This window comes from Uloborus diversus, chromosome 10 (assembly GCF_026930045.1).
Source record: "Uloborus diversus isolate 005 chromosome 10, Udiv.v.3.1, whole genome shotgun sequence".
In the NCBI taxonomy this organism is placed as follows: Eukaryota; Metazoa; Arthropoda; class Arachnida; order Araneae; family Uloboridae; genus Uloborus; species Uloborus diversus.
The window spans coordinates 123,729,774-123,744,063 of NC_072740.1; the positions used below are offsets into that span (position 1 = coordinate 123,729,774).

A 14,290-nucleotide genomic window follows, 5' to 3' on the forward strand; every position below is an offset into this window, starting at 1 on the left:
CAGTTAAACCTGTTACAAAAGTGCCGAAATAGCTCAGTTGGGAGAGCGTTAGACTGAAGATCTAAAGGTCTATGGTTCGAAACCGGGTTTCGGCAGCTTCATATCCTCGGTAGTCTAGTGGTGAGTATCTCCGCCTGTCACGTGGGAGACCGGGGTTTGAGTCACCGTCGGCGAGGAGACTATTTTTTCAGACATTCGAATATAATTGCACTAAATTTTGCAGGTGTTGGAGATTTTTAAGAGAATTGTGAATCGGAAATGAAAAAAAAGGTATCATTTAAACCTGTTACAATTGAGCCGAAATATCTCAGTTGGAAGAGCGTTAGACTGAAGATCTAAAGGTCCGTGGTTCGAAACCGGGTTTCGGCAGCTTCATATTCTCGGTAGTATAGTGGTGAGTATCCCCGCCTGTCACGCGGGAGACCGGGGTTCGATTCCCCGCCGGGGAGAAGACTTTTTTGTGTTTTTTTCCACTCATTCTAATATAATTGCACTAAATTTTGCAGGCGTTGGAGAATTTTAAGAGAATCGTGAATCGGAAATGAAAAAAAAAGGTATCAGTTAAACCTGTTACAAATGTGCCGAAATAGCTCAGTTGGGAGAGCGTTAGACTGAAGATCTAAAGGTCCCAGGTTCGAAACCGGGTTTCGGCAGCTTGATATCCTCGGTAGTATAGTGGTGAGTATCCCCGCCTGTCACGCGGGAGACCGGGTTTCGATTCCCCGCCAAGGAGGGGACTTTTTTGTGTTTTTTTCCGGACAATCTAATATAATTGCACTTAATTTTGCAGGCGTTGGAGAATTTTAAGAGAATTGTAAATCGGAAATGAAAAAAAAAGGTATCAGTTAAACCAGTTTCAAACGTGCCGAAATAGCTCAGTTGGGTGAGCATTAGACTGAAGATCTAAAGGTCCCTGGTTCGAAACCGGGTTTCGGCAGCTTTATATCCTCGGTAGTATAGTTGTGAGTATCCCCGCCTCTCACGTGGGAGACCGGGGTTCGATTCCCCGCCGGGGAGGAGACTTTTTTGTGTTTTTTCCAGACATTCTAATATAATTGCACTAAATTTTGGTGGCGTTGGAGAATTTTAAGAGAATTGTGAATCGGAAATGAAAAAAAAAGTATTAGTTAAACCTCTTACAATTGTGCCGAAATAGCTCAGTTGGGAGAGCGTTAGACTGTAGATCTAAAGGTCCCAGGTTCGAAACCGGGTTTCGGCAGCTTGACTTCCTCGGTAGTATTCGGTGAGTATCCCCGCCTGTCACGCGGGAGACCGGGGTTCGATTCCGCGCTGGGGAGGAGACTTTTTTGTGTTTTTTTCCAGACATTCTTATATAATTACACTAAATTTAGAAGACGTTGGAGAATTTTAAGAGAATCGTGAATCGGAAAAGGAAAAAAAAGGTATCAGTTAAACCTGTTGCAAATGTGCCGAAATAGCTTAGTTGGGAGAGCGTTAGACTGAAGATCTTAAGGTCCCTGGTTCGAAACCGGGTTTCGGCAGCTTGATATCCTCGGTAGTATAGTGGTGAGTATCCCCCCCCTGTCACGCGGGAGACCGGGGTTCGATTCCCCGCCGGGGAGGAGACTTCTTTGTGTATTTTTCCAGACAATCTAATGTAATTGCTCTAAATTTTATGGGCGTTGGAGAATTTTAAGAGAATCGTGAATCGGAAATGAAAAAAAAAGGTATCAGTTAAACCTGCTACATATGTGCCGAAATAGCTCAGTTGGGAGAGCGTTAGACTGAAGATCTAAAGGTCCCTGGTTCGAAACTTGGTTTCGGCAGCTTGATATCCTCGGTAGTATAACGGTGAGTATCCCCCCCTGTCACGCGGGAGACCGGGGTTCGATTCCCCGCCGGGCAGGAGACTCTTTTGTGTTTTTTTCCAGACATTCTAATATAATTGCACTAAATTTTAAGGGCGTTGGAGAATTTTAAGAGAATCGTGAATCGGAAATGAAAAAACAAGGTATCAATTAAACGTGTTACAAATAATCCGAAATAGCTCAGTTGGGAGACCGTTAGACTGAAGATCTAAAGGTCCCTCGTTCGAAATCGCGTTTCGGCAGCTTCATATCCTCGGTAGTATAGTGGTGAGTATCCCCGCCTGTCACGCGGGAGACCGGGGTTCGATTCCCCGCCGGGGAGGAGACTTTTTTGTGTTTTTTTCCAGACATTCTAATATAATTGCACTAAATTTTGAAGACGTTGGAGAATTTTAAGAGAATCGTGAATCGGAAATGGAAAAAAAAGGTATCAGTTAAACCTGTTACAAATGTGCCGAAATAGCTTAGTAGGGCCGTGGTAGCCCGATCCGTAGAGTGCCGGGTTCGGGGCCGGAGGGTCCTGGGTTCGAACCTCGATGGTCGAAGACCCACCGTCGCCATTAAAGGGGACTGGGCGACGTTAAATATGCTCGTGGTCTCAATGTCCTCCAAGTGAAACGATAACTCTGGGGGTGCTAGCACTAGGTAGCTATTAGCTCCTGGACTAGTTCTAAATTCTGATTAACTGTTCGATCCGGTGATGGTGCTGCCATCTATCTTTATATAAAAATAATGGAGGCAAGGCACTTAGTATGCAGTCCTCGACATAAATACAGTTGTAGTCAGTTGTGACTCTGAATAGGAATAGGAATAGCTCAGTTGGGAGAACGTTAGACTGAAGATCTAAAGGTCCCTGGTTCGAAATCGGGTTTCGGCAGCTTCATATCCACGGTAGTATAGTGGTGAGTATCCCCGCCTGTCACGCGGGAGACCGGGGTTCGATTCCCCGCCGGGGAGGAGACTTTTTTGTGTTGTTTCCAGACATTCTAATATAATTGCACTAAATTTTGAAGGCGTTGGAGAATTTTAAGAGAATTGTGAATCGGAAATGAAAAAAAATGTATCAGTTAAACCTGTTCCAAATGTGCCGAAATAGCTCAGTTGGGAGAGCGTTAGACTGATGAGCTAATGGTCCCTGGTTCGAAACCGGGTTTCGGCAGCTTGATATCCTCGGTAGTATAGTGGTGAGTATCCCCGCCTGTCACGCGGGAGACCGGGGTTCGATTCCCCGCCGGGGAGGAGACTTCTTTGTGTTTTTTTCCAGACAATCTAATGTAATTGCTCTAAATTTTATGGGCGTTGGAGAATTTTAAGAGAATCGTGAATCGGAAATGAAAAAAAAAGGTATCAGTTAAACCTGTTACATATGTGCCGAAATAGCTCAGTTGGGAGAGCGTTAGACTGAAGATCTAAAGGTCCCTGGTTCGAAACTTGGTTTCGGCAGCTTGATATCCTCGGTAGTATAGTGGTGAGTATCCCCGCCTGTCACGCGGGAGACCAGGGTTCGATTCCCCGCCGGGGAGGAGACTTTTTTTGTGTTTTTTTCCAGACATTCTAATATAATTGCACTAAATTTTGCAGGCGTTGGAGAATTTTAAGAGAATCGTGAATCGGAAAAGGAAAAAAAAGGTATCAGTTAAACCTGCTACAAATGTGCCGAAATAGCTCAGTTGGGAGAGCGTTAGACTGAAGATCTAAAGGTCCCTGGTTCGAAACCGGGTTTCGGCAGCTTGATATCCTCGGTAGTATAGTGGTGAGTATCCCCGCCTGTCACGCGGGAGACCGGGGTTCGATTCCCCGCCGGGGAGGAGACTTTTTTGTGTTTTTTCCAGACATTCTAATATAATTGCACTAAATTTTGCAGGCGTTGGAGAATTTTAAGAGAATCGTGAATCGGAAAAGGAAAAAAAAGGTATCAGTTAAACCTGTTGCAAATGTGCCGAAATAGCTTAGTTGGGAGAGCGTTTGACTGAAGATCTTAAGGTCCCTGGTTCGAAACCGGGTTTCGGCAGCTTGATATCCTCGGTAGTATAGTGGTGAGTATCCCCCCCTGTCACGCGGGAGACCGGGGTTCGATTCCCCGCCGGGGAGTAGACTTTTCTGTGTTTTTTTCCAGACATTCTAATATAATTACACTAAATTTTAAGGGCGTTGGAGAATTTTAAGAGAATCGTGAATCGGAACTGAAAAAAAAAGGTATCAGTTAAACCTGTAACAAATGTTCCGAAATAGCTCAGTTGGGAGAGCGTTAGACTGAAGATCTAAAGGTCCCTGATTCGAAACCGGGTTTCGGCAGCTTGATATTCTCGGTAGTATAGCGGTGAGTATCCCCGCCTGTCACGCGGGAGACCGGGGTTCGATTCCCCGCCGGGGAGGAGACTTCTTTGTGTTTTTTTCCAGACAATCTAATGTAATTGCTCTAAATTTTATGGGCGTTGGAGAATTTTAAGAGAATCGTGAATCGGAAATGAAAAAAGAAGGTATCAGTTAAACCTGCTACAAATGTGCCGAAATAGCTCAGTTGGGAGAGCGTTAGACTGAAGATCTAAAGGTCCCTGGTTCGAAACCGGGTTTCGGCAGCTTGATATCCTCGGTAGTATAGTGGTGAGTATCCCCGCCTGTCACGCGGGAGACCGGGGTTCGATTCCCCGCCGGGGAGGAGACTTTTTTGTGTTTTTTTCCAGACATTCTAATATAATTGCACCAAATTTTGAAGGCGTTGGAGAATTTTAAGAGAATTGTGAATCGGAAATGAAAAAAAATGTATCAGTTAAACCTGTTCCAAATGTGCCGAAATAGCTCAGTTGGGAGAGCGTTAGACTGAAGATCTAAAGGTCCCTGGTTCGAAACCGGGTTTCGGCAGCTTGATATCCTCGGTAGTATAGTGGTGAGTATCCCCGCCTGTCACGCGGGAGACCGGGGTTCGATTCCCCGCCGGGGAGGAGACTTTTTTGTGTTTTTCTCCAGACATTCTAATATAATTGCACCAAATTTTGAAGGCGTTGGAGAATTTTAAGAGAATCGTGAATCGGAAATGAAAAAAAAAGGTATCAGTTAAACCTGTCACAAATGTGCCGAAATAGCTCAGTTGGGAGAGCGTTAGACTGAAGATCTAAAGGTTCCTGGTTTGAAACCGGGATTCGGCAGCTTGATATCCTCGGTAGTATAGTGGTGAGTATCCCCGCCTGTCACGCGGGAGACCGGGGTTCGATGAGGAGACTTTTTTGTGTTTTTTTCCAGACATTTTAATATAATTGCACTAAATTTTGAAGGCGTTGGAGAATTTTAAGAGAATCGTGAATCGGAAATGAAAAAAAATTTATCAGTTAAACCTGTTACAAATGTGCCGAAATAGCTCAGTTGGGAGAGCGTTAGACAGAAGATCTAAAGGACCCTGTTTCGAAACCGGGTTTCGGCAGCTTGATATCCTCGGTAGTATAGTGGTGAGTATCCCCGCCTGTCACGCGGGAGACCAGGGTTCGATGCCCCGCCGGGGAGGAGACTTTTTTTGTGTTTTTTTCCAGACATTCTAATATAATTGCACTAAATTTTGCAGGCGTTGGAGAATTTTAAGAGAATCGTGAATCGGAAATGAAAAAAAAAGGTATCAGTTACACCTGTTACAACGGTGCCGAAATAGCTCAGTTGGGAGAGCGTTAGACTGAAGATCTAAAGGTCCCTGGTTCGAAACGGGTTTCGGCAGCTTGATATCCTCGGTAGTATAGTGGTGTGTATCCCCGCCTGTCACGCGGGAGACCGGGGTTCGATTCCCCGCCGGGGAGGAGACTTTTTTGTGTTTTTTCCAGTTATTCTAATATAATTGCACTAAATTTTGCAGGCGTTGGAGAATTTTAAGAGAATCGTGAATCGGAAAAGGAAAAAAAAGGTATCGGTTAAACCTGTTTCAAATGTGCCGAAATAGCTCAGTTGGGAGAGCGTTAGACTGAAGATCTAAAGGTCCCTGGTTCGAAACCGGGTTTCGGCAGCTTGCTATCCTCGGTAGTATAGTGGTGAGTATCCCCGCCTGTCACGCGGGAGACCGGGGTTCGATTCCCCGCCGGGGAGGAGACTTTTTTGTGTTTTTTTCCAGACATTCTAATATAATTGCACTAAATTTTGCAGGCGTTGGAGAATTTTAAGAGAATCGTGAATCGGAAATGAAAAAAAAAAGGTATCAGTTAAACCTATTACAAATGTGCCGAAATAGCTCAGTTGGGAGAGCGTTAGACTGAAGATCTAAAGGTCCCTGGTTCGAAACCGGGCTTCGGAAGCTTGAGATCCTAGGTATTATAGTGGTGAGTATCCCCCCATCTCACGCGGGAGATCGGGGTTCGATTCCCCGCCGGGGAGGAGATTTTTTTCTGTTTTTTTTCAGACATTCTAATATAATTGCACTAAATTTTGCAGGCGTTGGAGAATTTTAAGAGAATCGTGAATCGGAAAAGGAAAAAAAAAGGTATCAGTTAAACCTGTTACAAATGTGCCGAAATAGCTCAGTTGGGAGAGCGTTAGACTGAAGATCTAAAGGTCCGTGGTTCGAAACCGGGTTTCGGCAGCTTCATATCCTCGGTAGTATAGTGGTGAGTATCCCCGCCTGTCACGCGGGAGACCGGGGTTCGATTCCCCGCCGGGGAGGAGACTTTTTTGTGTTTTTTTCCAGACATTCTAATATAATTGCACTAAATTTTGCAGGCGTTGGAGAATTTTAAGAGAATCGTGAATCGGAAATGAAAAAAAAAGGTATCAGTTAAACCTGTTGCAAATGTGCCGAAATAGCTCAGTTGGGAGAGCGGTAGACTGAATCCCCGCCTGTCACTTTGGAGACTCGGGTTCGCTTGCCCGGGGGGGGGAGGAGACTTTTTCGTGTTTTTTTCCAGACATTCTAATATAGGTGCACCAAATTTTGCTGGACTTGAAGAGTTTTTAATCGACTTTAAAAAGGAGGCGGTTATCAGTTCATACCGTATGTATGTTATTTTTTGTTTGTCCACTCATAGCGTCTCACCTAGTGAACCGATTTTGATGATTCTTTTTTTAATGGATAGGGGATGGCTCAACTTAGGTCCCATTGCTTTGTTTGACCGTATTTGTTCTTCAGAAAAAAAGTTATGGGCAAAAAACAGTAAATTTTATGCAATTTCCCTATTAAATGATTATAATGATATTGTAGCGAAGTTCGCACTTTTCATCCGTGGATAACGGTGGTTCAGTGGTAGAATTCTCGCCTCCCACACGAGCGAGCCGGGTTCAACTCCCGACTAGGACACAGAACTTTACTAAAATTTCGTTTCTACTGTTTCCCGTATTTTCTCGAATGTTCTATTGATTTCTGTATCTTTCCAAGTCGGGAAAGTTCCAGCACTTTCTGAAGTTGTACATAAGGAGATGTAACGTTCATTCGTGGTTCTGAATAAAGATCTCGAGTTAAGACTAACGAGTATTCGCTTCATTTGGCTTTCACATTGTCTTCGCTATCTTCATCTACGCGACAATATGAAACTCATTGTTATAAAAGTTCGGTGCCATATAACAGTAATAGTAATTGTAATGATAATTTAGAATAAAGGCTTTTCCAAAGCAATAGTGATATAGAGCCGAACTTCTTACAAGGTAACTTCTTACTTTTACTGAAATATCTACATTTACACTAAAAAGAATGAAATAAAAAAAATTTGAAAAAAAAAAAAATAGAACCGACTTCAAAATTGCTCTAAAAAGTGAAAAATAATTTTATTCTTTAAACACCATCTATAATACTTTTAAAAATAATTTTTGAAGTTGGCGCAAAAACAAAAAGTAAACTCCATTGTAACCATGCTTCGTTCATATTTTTATCAAAAAATCATCCAAAGTTAGGAACGAAACATTTATATCGTTACTCAAATATGCTGTCATCAATGCGTAATGCATGTGGTAGTGAAGAAACTGGACCTGGTTAAATTTATACTTGTAGTTGTGTTATGGCTGTGAATGATTTTATCGATCGTTTTTGCGCCAACTTCAAAAATTATGTTTAAAAGTATTATCGATGGTGTTTAAAGAATAAAATTATTTTCACGTTTTAGAGCAATTTTGAAGTCGGTTCTATTTTTTTTTTCAAAATATTTTTAAGAGAATCGTGAATCCGCATTGAAAAGAGAGGTACCAGTTAAACCGGTTATCATAGTGCTCAAAAAGCTCAGTTGGGAGAGCGGTAGACTGAAGATCTAAAGGTCCCTGGTTCGAAACCGGGTTCCGGCAGTTTTATATCCTCGGTAGTATAGTGGTGAGTATCTCCGCCTGTCTCGCGGGAGACCGGAGGCGACTTTTTTGTGTTTTTTTTTCCAGACATTGTAAAAAAGGTGCACTAAATTTTGCGGGCGTTGGAGAATTTTAAGAGAATCGTGAATCGGAAATGAAAAAAAAAGCTACCAGTTACACCGACTTCAAAAGTGCCGAAATAGCTCAGGTGGGAGAGCGTTAGACTAAAGATCTAAAGGTCCCTGCTTTGAAACCGGGTTTCGGCAGTTTCTAATCCTCGGTAGTATAGTGGTCAGTATCCCCGCATGTCACGTGGAGGACCGGGGTTCGATTCCCCGCCGGGGAGGAGACTTTTTTCTGTTTTTTTCCAGACATGCTAGTATAGGTGCACTTAATTTTGCGGGCGTTGAAGAATTTTAAGAGAATCGTGAATCGGAAATGAAAAAAAAAGGTATCAGTTAAACCTGTTAAAAATGTGCATGAATAGCTCAGTTGGGAGAGCGTTAGAGAGAAGATGTAAAGGTCCATGTTTTCGGCAGCTTCATATCCTCGATTGTATAGTGTTGAGTTTCCCCGACTGTTACGTGGGAGTCCGGGGTTCAATTCCCTGCCGGGGAGGAGACTTTTTTCTGCTTTTTTCCAGAAATTCTAATATAGGTGCACTAAATTTTGCGGGCGTTGAACAATTTTAAGAAAATCGTGAATGGGAAATGAAAAATAAAAGGCATCAGTTAAACCTGTTACAAATGTGCCGAAATAGCTCAGTTGGGAGAGCGTTAGACTGAAGATCTAAAGGTCCCTGTTTTCGGCAATTTCATATCCTCGGTTGTATAGTGTTGAGTTTCCCCGACTGTTGCGTGGGAGTCCGGGGTCCGATTCCCTGCCGGGGAGGAGACTTTTTTGTGTTTTTTTCAAAGACATTCTAATATAGGTGCACTAAATTTTGCCGGCGTTGAAGAATTTTAATAGAATTGTGAATCGGAAATGAAAAAAAAGGTATCAGTTAAACCTGCCACAACTATGCCCAAATAGGTTAGTTCGGAGAGCGTCAGACTATAGATCTATAGACCCCTGGTTCGAAACCGGGTCTCGGAAGCTTCGTATCATCGGTAGTATAGTGGTGAGTATCCCCGCCTGTCACTTGGGAGACCGGGGTTCGATTCCCCGCCAAGGAGGAGACTTTTTTGTGTTTTTTTCCAGACATTCTAATATAATTGCACTAAATTTTGAAGGCGTTGGAGAATTTTAAGAGAATCGTGAATCGGAAATGGAAAAAAAGGTATCAGTTAAACCTGTTACAAAAGTGCCGAAATAGCTCAGTTGGGAGAGCGTTAGACTGAAGATCTAAAGGTCCCTGGTTCGAAATCGGGTTTCGGCAGCTTCATATCCTCGGTAGTACAGTGGTGAGTATCCCCGCCTGTCACTCGGGAGACCGGGGTTCGATTCCCCGCCAAGGAGGAGACTTTTTTGTGTTTTTTTCCAGACATTCTAATATAATTGCACTAAATTTTGAAGGCGTTGGAGAATTTTAAGAGAATCGTGAATCGGAAATGGAAAAAAAGGTATCAGTTAAACCTGTTACAAAAGTGCCGAAATAGCTCAGTTGGGAGAGCGTTAGACTGAAGATCTAAAGGTCTATGGTTCGAAACCGGGTTTCGGCAGCTTCATATCCTCGGTAGTATAGTGGTGAGTATCCCCGCCTGTCACGTGGGAGACCGGGGTTTGAGTCACCGTCGGCGAGGAGACTATTTTTTCAGACATTCGAATATAATTGCACTAAATTTTGCAGGTGTTGGAGATTTTTAAGAGAATTGTGAATCGGAAATGAAAAAAAAGGTATCATTTAAACCTGTTACAAATGAGCCGAAATATCTCAGTTGGAAGAGCGTTAGACTGAAGATCTAAAGGTCCGTGGTTCGAAACCGGGTTTCGGCAGCTTCATATCCTCGGTAGTATAGTGGTGAGTATCCCCGCCTGTCACGCGGGAGACCGGGGTTCGATTCCCCGCCGGGGAGGAGACTTTTTTGTGTTTTTTTCCAGACATTCTAATATAATTGCACTAAATTTTGAAGGCGTTGGAGAATTTTAAGAGAATTGTGAATCGGAAATGAAAAAAAAAAAAGGTATCAGTTAAACCTGTTACAAATGTGCCGAAATAGCTGAGTTGGGAGAGCGTTAGACTGAAGATCTAAAGGTCCCTGGTTCGAAACCGGGTTTCGGCAGCTTGATATCCTCGGTAGTATAGTGGTGAGTATCCCCGCCTGTCACGCGGGAGACCGGGGTTCGATTCCCCGCCGTGGAGAAGACTTTTTTGTGTTTTTTTCCAGACATTCTAATATAATTGCACTAAATTTTGCAGGCGTTGGAGAATTTTAAGATAATCGTGAATCGGAAATGAAAAAAAAAGGTATCAGTTAAACCTGTTACAAATGTGCCGAAATAGCTCAGTTGGGAGAGCGTTAGACTGAAGATCTAAAGGTCCCAGGTTCGAAACCGGGTTTCGGCAGCTTGATATCCTCGGTAGTATAGAGGTGAGTATCCCCGCCTTTTTCGTGTTTTTTTCCAGACATTCTAATATAGGTGCACCAAATTTTGCTGGACTTGAAGAGTTTTTAATCGACTTTAAAAAGGAGGCGGTTATCAGTTCATACCGTATGTATGTTATTTTTTGTTTGTCCACTCATAGCGTCTCACCTAGTGAACCGATTTTGATGATTCTTTTTTTAATGGATAGGGGATGGCTCAACTTAGGTCCCATTGCTTTGTTTGACCGTATTTGTTCTTCAGAAAAAAAGTTATGGGCAAAAAACAGTAAATTTTATGCAATTTCCCTATTAAATGATTATAATGATATTGTAGCGAAGTTCGCACTTTTCATCCGTGGATAACGGTGGTTCAGTGGTAGAATTCTCGCCTCCCACACGAGCGAGCCGGGTTCAACTCCCGACTAGGACACAGAACTTTACTAAAATTTCGTTTCTACTGTTTCCCGTATTTTCTCGAATGTTCTATTGATTTCTGTATCTTTCCAAGTCGGGAAAGTTCCAGCACTTTCTGAAGTTGTACATAAGGAGATGTAACGTTCATTCGTGGTTCTGAATAAAGATCTCGAGTTAAGACTAACGAGTATTCGCTTCATTTGGCTTTCACATTGTCTTCGCTATCTTCATCTACGCGACAATATGAAACTCATTGTTATAAAAGTTCGGTGCCATATAACAGTAATAGTAATTGTAATGATAATTTAGAATAAAGGCTTTTCCAAAGCAATAGTGATATAGAGCCGAACTTCTTACAAGGTAACTTCTTACTTTTACTGAAATATCTACATTTACACTAAAAAGAATGAAATAAAAAAAATTTGAAAAAAAAAAAAAATAGAACCGACTTCAAAATTGCTCTAAAAAGTGAAAAATAATTTTATTCTTTAAACACCATCTATAATACTTTTAAAAATAATTTTTGAAGTTGGCGCAAAAACAAAAAGTAAACTCCATTGTAACCATGCTTCGTTCATATTTTTATCAAAAAATCATCCAAAGTTAGGAACGAAACATTTATATCGTTACTCAAATATGCTGTCATCAATGCGTAATGCATGTGGTAGTGAAGAAACTGGACCTGGTTAAATTTATACTTGTAGTTGTGTTATGGCTGTGAATGATTTTATCGATCGTTTTTGCGCCAACTTCAAAAATTATGTTTAAAAGTATTATCGATGGTGTTTAAAGAATAAAATTATTTTCACGTTTTAGAGCAATTTTGAAGTCGGTTCTATTTTTTTTTTTCAAAATATTTTTAAGAGAATCGTGAATCCGCATTGAAAAGAGAGGTACCAGTTAAACCGGTTATCATAGTGCTCAAAAAGCTCAGTTGGGAGAGCGGTAGTCTGAAGATCTAAAGGTCCCTGGTTCGAAACCGGGTTCCGGCAGCTTCATATCCTCGGTAGTATAGTGGTGAGTATCTCCGCCTGTCTCGCGGGAGACCGGGTTTCGATTCCCCGCCGGGGAGGCGACTTTTTTGTGTTTTTTTTTCCAGACATTGTAAAAAAGGTGCACTAAATTTTGCGGGCGTTGGAGAATTTTAAGAGAATCGTGAATCGGAAATGAAAAAAAAAGCTACCAGTTACACCGACTTCAAAAGTGCCGAAATAGCTCAGGTGGGAGAGCGTTAGACTAAAGATCTAAAGGTCCCTGCTTTGAAACCGGGTTTCGGCAGTTTCTAATCCTCGGTAGTATAGTGGTCAGTATCCCCGCATGTCACGTGGAGGACCGGGGTTCGATTCCCCGCCGGGGAGGAGACTTTTTTCTGTTTTTTTCCAGACATGCTAGTATAGGTGCACTTAATTTTGCGGGCGTTGAAGAATTTTAAGAGAATCGTGAATCGGAAATGAAAAAAAAAGGTATCAGTTAAACCTGTTAAAAATGTGCATGAATAGCTCAGTTGGGAGAGCGTTAGAGAGAAGATGTAAAGGTCCATGTTTTCGGCAGCTTCATATCCTCGATTGTATAGTGTTGAGTTTCCCCGACTGTTACGTGGGAGTCCGGGGTTCAATTCCCTGCCGGGGAGGAGACTTTTTTCTGCTTTTTTCCAGAAATTCTAATATAGGTGCACTAAATTTTGCGGGCGTTGAACAATTTTAAGAAAATCGTGAATGGGAAATGAAAAATAAAAGGCATCAGTTAAACCTGTTACAAATGTGCCGAAATAGCTCAGTTGGGAGAGCGTTAGACTGAAGATCTAACGGTCCCTGTTTTCGGCAGCTTCATATCCTCGGTAGTATAGTGGTGAGTATCCCCGCCTGTCACGCGGGAGACCGGGGTTCGATTCCCCGCCGGGGAGGAGACTTTTTTGTGTTTTTTTCCAGACATTCTAATATAATTGCACTAAATTTTGAAGGCGTTGGAGAATTTTAAGAGAATTGTGAATCGGAAATGAAAAAAAAAAAAGGTATCAGTTAAACCTGTTACAAATGTGCCGAAATAGCTGAGTTGGGAGAGCGTTAGACTGAAGATCTAAAGGTCCCTGGTTCGAAACCGGGTTTCGGCAGCTTGATATCCTCGGTAGTATAGTGGTGAGTATCCCCGCCTGTCACGCGGGAGACCGGGGTTCGATTCCCCGCCGGGGAGAAGACTTTTTTGTGTTTTTTTCCAGACATTCTAATATAATTGCACTAAATTTTGCAGGCGTTGGAGAATTTTAAGAGAATCGTGAATCGGAAATGAAAAAAAAAGGTATCAGTTAAACCTGTTACAAATGTGCCGAAATAGCTCAGTTGGGAGAGCGTTAGACTGAAGATCTAAAGGTCCCAGGTTCGAAACCGGGTTTCGGCAGCTTGATATCCTCGGTAGTATAGTGGTGAGTATCCCCGCCTGTCACGCGGGAGACCGGGGTTCGATTCCCCGCCAAGGAGGGGACTTTTTTGTGTTTTTTTCCAAACATTCTAATATAATTGCACTAAATTTTGAAGGCGTTGGAGAATTTTAAGAGAATCGTGAATCGGAAATGGAAAAAAAAGGTATCAGTTAAACCTGTTACAAAAGTACCGAAATAGCTCAGTTGGGAGAGCGTTAGACTGAAGATCTAAAGGTGCCTGGTTCGAAACCGGGTTTCGGCAGCTTGATATCCTCGGTAGTGTAGTGGTGAGTATCCCCGCCTGTCTCGCGGGAGACCGGGGTTCGATTCCCCGCCGGGTAGGAGACTTTTTTGTGTTTTTTTCCAGACATTCTAATATAATTGCACTAAATTTTGCAGGCGTTGGAGAATTTTAAGAGAATCGTGAATCGGAAATGGAAAAAAAAGGTATCAGTTAAACCTGTTACAAATGTGCCGAAATAGCTCAGTTGGGAGAGCTGTAGACTGAAGATCTAAAGGTCCCTTGTTCGAAACCGGGTTTCGGCAGCTTGATATCCTCGGTAGTATTCGGTGAGTATCCCCGCCTGTCACGCGGGAGACCGGGGTTCGATTCCGCGCTGGGGAGGAGACTTTTTTGTGTTTTTTTCCAGACATTCTTATATAATTACACTAAATTTAGAAGACGTTGGAGAATTTTAAGAGAATCGTGAATCGGAAAAGGAAAAAAAAGGTATCAGTTAAACCTGTTGCAAATGTGCCGAAATAGGTTAGTTGGGAGAGCGTTAGACTGAAGATCTTAAGGTCCCTGGTTCGAAACCGGGTTTCGGCAGCTTGATATCCTCGGTAGTATAGTGGTGAGTATCCCC

General features: G+C 42.5%; 52 non-coding genes across 52 annotated transcripts; all 52 read left to right on the forward strand.

Moving 5' to 3' along the window:
• Window positions 1-22: 22 nt before the first annotated feature.
• Window positions 23-95, forward strand: Trnaf-gaa (transfer RNA phenylalanine (anticodon GAA)). The gene has a single exon. It is a non-coding gene; the product is annotated as a tRNA-Phe (tRNA).
• Window positions 96-296: 201 nt separating this feature from the next.
• Trnaf-gaa (transfer RNA phenylalanine (anticodon GAA)) lies at window positions 297-369 on the forward strand. The gene has a single exon. It is a non-coding gene; the product is annotated as a tRNA-Phe (tRNA).
• An 8-nt stretch (window positions 370-377) lies between these two features.
• Trnad-guc (transfer RNA aspartic acid (anticodon GUC)) lies at window positions 378-449 on the forward strand. The gene has a single exon. It is a non-coding gene; the product is annotated as a tRNA-Asp (tRNA).
• A 131-nt stretch (window positions 450-580) lies between these two features.
• Window positions 581-653, forward strand: Trnaf-gaa (transfer RNA phenylalanine (anticodon GAA)). Its single transcript has one exon. It is a non-coding gene; the product is annotated as a tRNA-Phe (tRNA).
• A 211-nt stretch (window positions 654-864) lies between these two features.
• On the forward strand, window positions 865-937 carry Trnaf-gaa (transfer RNA phenylalanine (anticodon GAA)). Its single transcript has one exon. It is a non-coding gene; the product is annotated as a tRNA-Phe (tRNA).
• A 209-nt stretch (window positions 938-1,146) lies between these two features.
• On the forward strand, window positions 1,147-1,219 carry Trnay-gua (transfer RNA tyrosine (anticodon GUA)). The gene has a single exon. It is a non-coding gene; the product is annotated as a tRNA-Tyr (tRNA).
• A 210-nt stretch (window positions 1,220-1,429) lies between these two features.
• Trnaf-gaa (transfer RNA phenylalanine (anticodon GAA)) lies at window positions 1,430-1,502 on the forward strand. The gene has a single exon. It is a non-coding gene; the product is annotated as a tRNA-Phe (tRNA).
• Window positions 1,503-1,714: 212 nt separating this feature from the next.
• Trnaf-gaa (transfer RNA phenylalanine (anticodon GAA)) lies at window positions 1,715-1,787 on the forward strand. Its single transcript has one exon. It is a non-coding gene; the product is annotated as a tRNA-Phe (tRNA).
• Window positions 1,788-2,079: 292 nt separating this feature from the next.
• Window positions 2,080-2,151, forward strand: Trnad-guc (transfer RNA aspartic acid (anticodon GUC)). Its single transcript has one exon. It is a non-coding gene; the product is annotated as a tRNA-Asp (tRNA).
• Window positions 2,152-2,714: 563 nt separating this feature from the next.
• Window positions 2,715-2,789, forward strand: Trnad-guc (transfer RNA aspartic acid (anticodon GUC)). Its single transcript has one exon. It is a non-coding gene; the product is annotated as a tRNA-Asp (tRNA).
• Window positions 2,790-2,915: 126 nt separating this feature from the next.
• Trnai-gau (transfer RNA isoleucine (anticodon GAU)) lies at window positions 2,916-2,988 on the forward strand. The gene has a single exon. It is a non-coding gene; the product is annotated as a tRNA-Ile (tRNA).
• Window positions 2,989-2,996: 8 nt separating this feature from the next.
• Trnad-guc (transfer RNA aspartic acid (anticodon GUC)) lies at window positions 2,997-3,068 on the forward strand. Its single transcript has one exon. It is a non-coding gene; the product is annotated as a tRNA-Asp (tRNA).
• A 131-nt stretch (window positions 3,069-3,199) lies between these two features.
• Window positions 3,200-3,272, forward strand: Trnaf-gaa (transfer RNA phenylalanine (anticodon GAA)). The gene has a single exon. It is a non-coding gene; the product is annotated as a tRNA-Phe (tRNA).
• Window positions 3,273-3,280: 8 nt separating this feature from the next.
• On the forward strand, window positions 3,281-3,352 carry Trnad-guc (transfer RNA aspartic acid (anticodon GUC)). Its single transcript has one exon. It is a non-coding gene; the product is annotated as a tRNA-Asp (tRNA).
• A 132-nt stretch (window positions 3,353-3,484) lies between these two features.
• Trnaf-gaa (transfer RNA phenylalanine (anticodon GAA)) lies at window positions 3,485-3,557 on the forward strand. Its single transcript has one exon. It is a non-coding gene; the product is annotated as a tRNA-Phe (tRNA).
• Window positions 3,558-3,565: 8 nt separating this feature from the next.
• Trnad-guc (transfer RNA aspartic acid (anticodon GUC)) lies at window positions 3,566-3,637 on the forward strand. The gene has a single exon. It is a non-coding gene; the product is annotated as a tRNA-Asp (tRNA).
• A 130-nt stretch (window positions 3,638-3,767) lies between these two features.
• On the forward strand, window positions 3,768-3,840 carry Trnaf-gaa (transfer RNA phenylalanine (anticodon GAA)). Its single transcript has one exon. It is a non-coding gene; the product is annotated as a tRNA-Phe (tRNA).
• An 8-nt stretch (window positions 3,841-3,848) lies between these two features.
• Window positions 3,849-3,920, forward strand: Trnad-guc (transfer RNA aspartic acid (anticodon GUC)). Its single transcript has one exon. It is a non-coding gene; the product is annotated as a tRNA-Asp (tRNA).
• Window positions 3,921-4,051: 131 nt separating this feature from the next.
• Trnaf-gaa (transfer RNA phenylalanine (anticodon GAA)) lies at window positions 4,052-4,124 on the forward strand. The gene has a single exon. It is a non-coding gene; the product is annotated as a tRNA-Phe (tRNA).
• Window positions 4,125-4,132: 8 nt separating this feature from the next.
• Window positions 4,133-4,204, forward strand: Trnad-guc (transfer RNA aspartic acid (anticodon GUC)). Its single transcript has one exon. It is a non-coding gene; the product is annotated as a tRNA-Asp (tRNA).
• Window positions 4,205-4,335: 131 nt separating this feature from the next.
• Window positions 4,336-4,408, forward strand: Trnaf-gaa (transfer RNA phenylalanine (anticodon GAA)). The gene has a single exon. It is a non-coding gene; the product is annotated as a tRNA-Phe (tRNA).
• Window positions 4,409-4,416: 8 nt separating this feature from the next.
• Trnad-guc (transfer RNA aspartic acid (anticodon GUC)) lies at window positions 4,417-4,488 on the forward strand. Its single transcript has one exon. It is a non-coding gene; the product is annotated as a tRNA-Asp (tRNA).
• A 130-nt stretch (window positions 4,489-4,618) lies between these two features.
• Trnaf-gaa (transfer RNA phenylalanine (anticodon GAA)) lies at window positions 4,619-4,691 on the forward strand. The gene has a single exon. It is a non-coding gene; the product is annotated as a tRNA-Phe (tRNA).
• Window positions 4,692-4,699: 8 nt separating this feature from the next.
• Window positions 4,700-4,771, forward strand: Trnad-guc (transfer RNA aspartic acid (anticodon GUC)). The gene has a single exon. It is a non-coding gene; the product is annotated as a tRNA-Asp (tRNA).
• A 131-nt stretch (window positions 4,772-4,902) lies between these two features.
• Trnaf-gaa (transfer RNA phenylalanine (anticodon GAA)) lies at window positions 4,903-4,975 on the forward strand. The gene has a single exon. It is a non-coding gene; the product is annotated as a tRNA-Phe (tRNA).
• A 199-nt stretch (window positions 4,976-5,174) lies between these two features.
• Window positions 5,175-5,247, forward strand: Trnaf-gaa (transfer RNA phenylalanine (anticodon GAA)). The gene has a single exon. It is a non-coding gene; the product is annotated as a tRNA-Phe (tRNA).
• Window positions 5,248-5,255: 8 nt separating this feature from the next.
• Window positions 5,256-5,327, forward strand: Trnad-guc (transfer RNA aspartic acid (anticodon GUC)). The gene has a single exon. It is a non-coding gene; the product is annotated as a tRNA-Asp (tRNA).
• Window positions 5,328-5,459: 132 nt separating this feature from the next.
• Window positions 5,460-5,531, forward strand: Trnaf-gaa (transfer RNA phenylalanine (anticodon GAA)). Its single transcript has one exon. It is a non-coding gene; the product is annotated as a tRNA-Phe (tRNA).
• Window positions 5,532-5,539: 8 nt separating this feature from the next.
• Trnad-guc (transfer RNA aspartic acid (anticodon GUC)) lies at window positions 5,540-5,611 on the forward strand. The gene has a single exon. It is a non-coding gene; the product is annotated as a tRNA-Asp (tRNA).
• Window positions 5,612-5,741: 130 nt separating this feature from the next.
• Trnaf-gaa (transfer RNA phenylalanine (anticodon GAA)) lies at window positions 5,742-5,814 on the forward strand. Its single transcript has one exon. It is a non-coding gene; the product is annotated as a tRNA-Phe (tRNA).
• An 8-nt stretch (window positions 5,815-5,822) lies between these two features.
• Window positions 5,823-5,894, forward strand: Trnad-guc (transfer RNA aspartic acid (anticodon GUC)). The gene has a single exon. It is a non-coding gene; the product is annotated as a tRNA-Asp (tRNA).
• Window positions 5,895-6,026: 132 nt separating this feature from the next.
• Trnaf-gaa (transfer RNA phenylalanine (anticodon GAA)) lies at window positions 6,027-6,099 on the forward strand. The gene has a single exon. It is a non-coding gene; the product is annotated as a tRNA-Phe (tRNA).
• A 212-nt stretch (window positions 6,100-6,311) lies between these two features.
• On the forward strand, window positions 6,312-6,384 carry Trnaf-gaa (transfer RNA phenylalanine (anticodon GAA)). The gene has a single exon. It is a non-coding gene; the product is annotated as a tRNA-Phe (tRNA).
• Window positions 6,385-6,392: 8 nt separating this feature from the next.
• On the forward strand, window positions 6,393-6,464 carry Trnad-guc (transfer RNA aspartic acid (anticodon GUC)). Its single transcript has one exon. It is a non-coding gene; the product is annotated as a tRNA-Asp (tRNA).
• Window positions 6,465-8,262: 1,798 nt separating this feature from the next.
• On the forward strand, window positions 8,263-8,335 carry Trnaf-aaa (transfer RNA phenylalanine (anticodon AAA)). Its single transcript has one exon. It is a non-coding gene; the product is annotated as a tRNA-Phe (tRNA).
• Window positions 8,336-9,374: 1,039 nt separating this feature from the next.
• On the forward strand, window positions 9,375-9,447 carry Trnaf-gaa (transfer RNA phenylalanine (anticodon GAA)). Its single transcript has one exon. It is a non-coding gene; the product is annotated as a tRNA-Phe (tRNA).
• Window positions 9,448-9,455: 8 nt separating this feature from the next.
• Trnad-guc (transfer RNA aspartic acid (anticodon GUC)) lies at window positions 9,456-9,527 on the forward strand. Its single transcript has one exon. It is a non-coding gene; the product is annotated as a tRNA-Asp (tRNA).
• A 130-nt stretch (window positions 9,528-9,657) lies between these two features.
• Trnaf-gaa (transfer RNA phenylalanine (anticodon GAA)) lies at window positions 9,658-9,730 on the forward strand. The gene has a single exon. It is a non-coding gene; the product is annotated as a tRNA-Phe (tRNA).
• Window positions 9,731-9,931: 201 nt separating this feature from the next.
• Window positions 9,932-10,004, forward strand: Trnaf-gaa (transfer RNA phenylalanine (anticodon GAA)). The gene has a single exon. It is a non-coding gene; the product is annotated as a tRNA-Phe (tRNA).
• An 8-nt stretch (window positions 10,005-10,012) lies between these two features.
• Trnad-guc (transfer RNA aspartic acid (anticodon GUC)) lies at window positions 10,013-10,084 on the forward strand. Its single transcript has one exon. It is a non-coding gene; the product is annotated as a tRNA-Asp (tRNA).
• Window positions 10,085-10,218: 134 nt separating this feature from the next.
• Trnaf-gaa (transfer RNA phenylalanine (anticodon GAA)) lies at window positions 10,219-10,291 on the forward strand. The gene has a single exon. It is a non-coding gene; the product is annotated as a tRNA-Phe (tRNA).
• Window positions 10,292-10,299: 8 nt separating this feature from the next.
• On the forward strand, window positions 10,300-10,371 carry Trnad-guc (transfer RNA aspartic acid (anticodon GUC)). Its single transcript has one exon. It is a non-coding gene; the product is annotated as a tRNA-Asp (tRNA).
• Window positions 10,372-10,502: 131 nt separating this feature from the next.
• On the forward strand, window positions 10,503-10,575 carry Trnaf-gaa (transfer RNA phenylalanine (anticodon GAA)). Its single transcript has one exon. It is a non-coding gene; the product is annotated as a tRNA-Phe (tRNA).
• Window positions 10,576-12,213: 1,638 nt separating this feature from the next.
• Trnaf-aaa (transfer RNA phenylalanine (anticodon AAA)) lies at window positions 12,214-12,286 on the forward strand. Its single transcript has one exon. It is a non-coding gene; the product is annotated as a tRNA-Phe (tRNA).
• Window positions 12,287-12,839: 553 nt separating this feature from the next.
• Trnad-guc (transfer RNA aspartic acid (anticodon GUC)) lies at window positions 12,840-12,911 on the forward strand. The gene has a single exon. It is a non-coding gene; the product is annotated as a tRNA-Asp (tRNA).
• Window positions 12,912-13,045: 134 nt separating this feature from the next.
• Window positions 13,046-13,118, forward strand: Trnaf-gaa (transfer RNA phenylalanine (anticodon GAA)). Its single transcript has one exon. It is a non-coding gene; the product is annotated as a tRNA-Phe (tRNA).
• An 8-nt stretch (window positions 13,119-13,126) lies between these two features.
• Window positions 13,127-13,198, forward strand: Trnad-guc (transfer RNA aspartic acid (anticodon GUC)). Its single transcript has one exon. It is a non-coding gene; the product is annotated as a tRNA-Asp (tRNA).
• Window positions 13,199-13,329: 131 nt separating this feature from the next.
• On the forward strand, window positions 13,330-13,402 carry Trnaf-gaa (transfer RNA phenylalanine (anticodon GAA)). Its single transcript has one exon. It is a non-coding gene; the product is annotated as a tRNA-Phe (tRNA).
• Window positions 13,403-13,410: 8 nt separating this feature from the next.
• Trnad-guc (transfer RNA aspartic acid (anticodon GUC)) lies at window positions 13,411-13,482 on the forward strand. The gene has a single exon. It is a non-coding gene; the product is annotated as a tRNA-Asp (tRNA).
• A 131-nt stretch (window positions 13,483-13,613) lies between these two features.
• On the forward strand, window positions 13,614-13,686 carry Trnaf-gaa (transfer RNA phenylalanine (anticodon GAA)). Its single transcript has one exon. It is a non-coding gene; the product is annotated as a tRNA-Phe (tRNA).
• A 211-nt stretch (window positions 13,687-13,897) lies between these two features.
• Trnaf-gaa (transfer RNA phenylalanine (anticodon GAA)) lies at window positions 13,898-13,970 on the forward strand. Its single transcript has one exon. It is a non-coding gene; the product is annotated as a tRNA-Phe (tRNA).
• A 210-nt stretch (window positions 13,971-14,180) lies between these two features.
• On the forward strand, window positions 14,181-14,253 carry Trnaf-gaa (transfer RNA phenylalanine (anticodon GAA)). Its single transcript has one exon. It is a non-coding gene; the product is annotated as a tRNA-Phe (tRNA).
• Window positions 14,254-14,290: the final 37 nt, after the last annotated feature.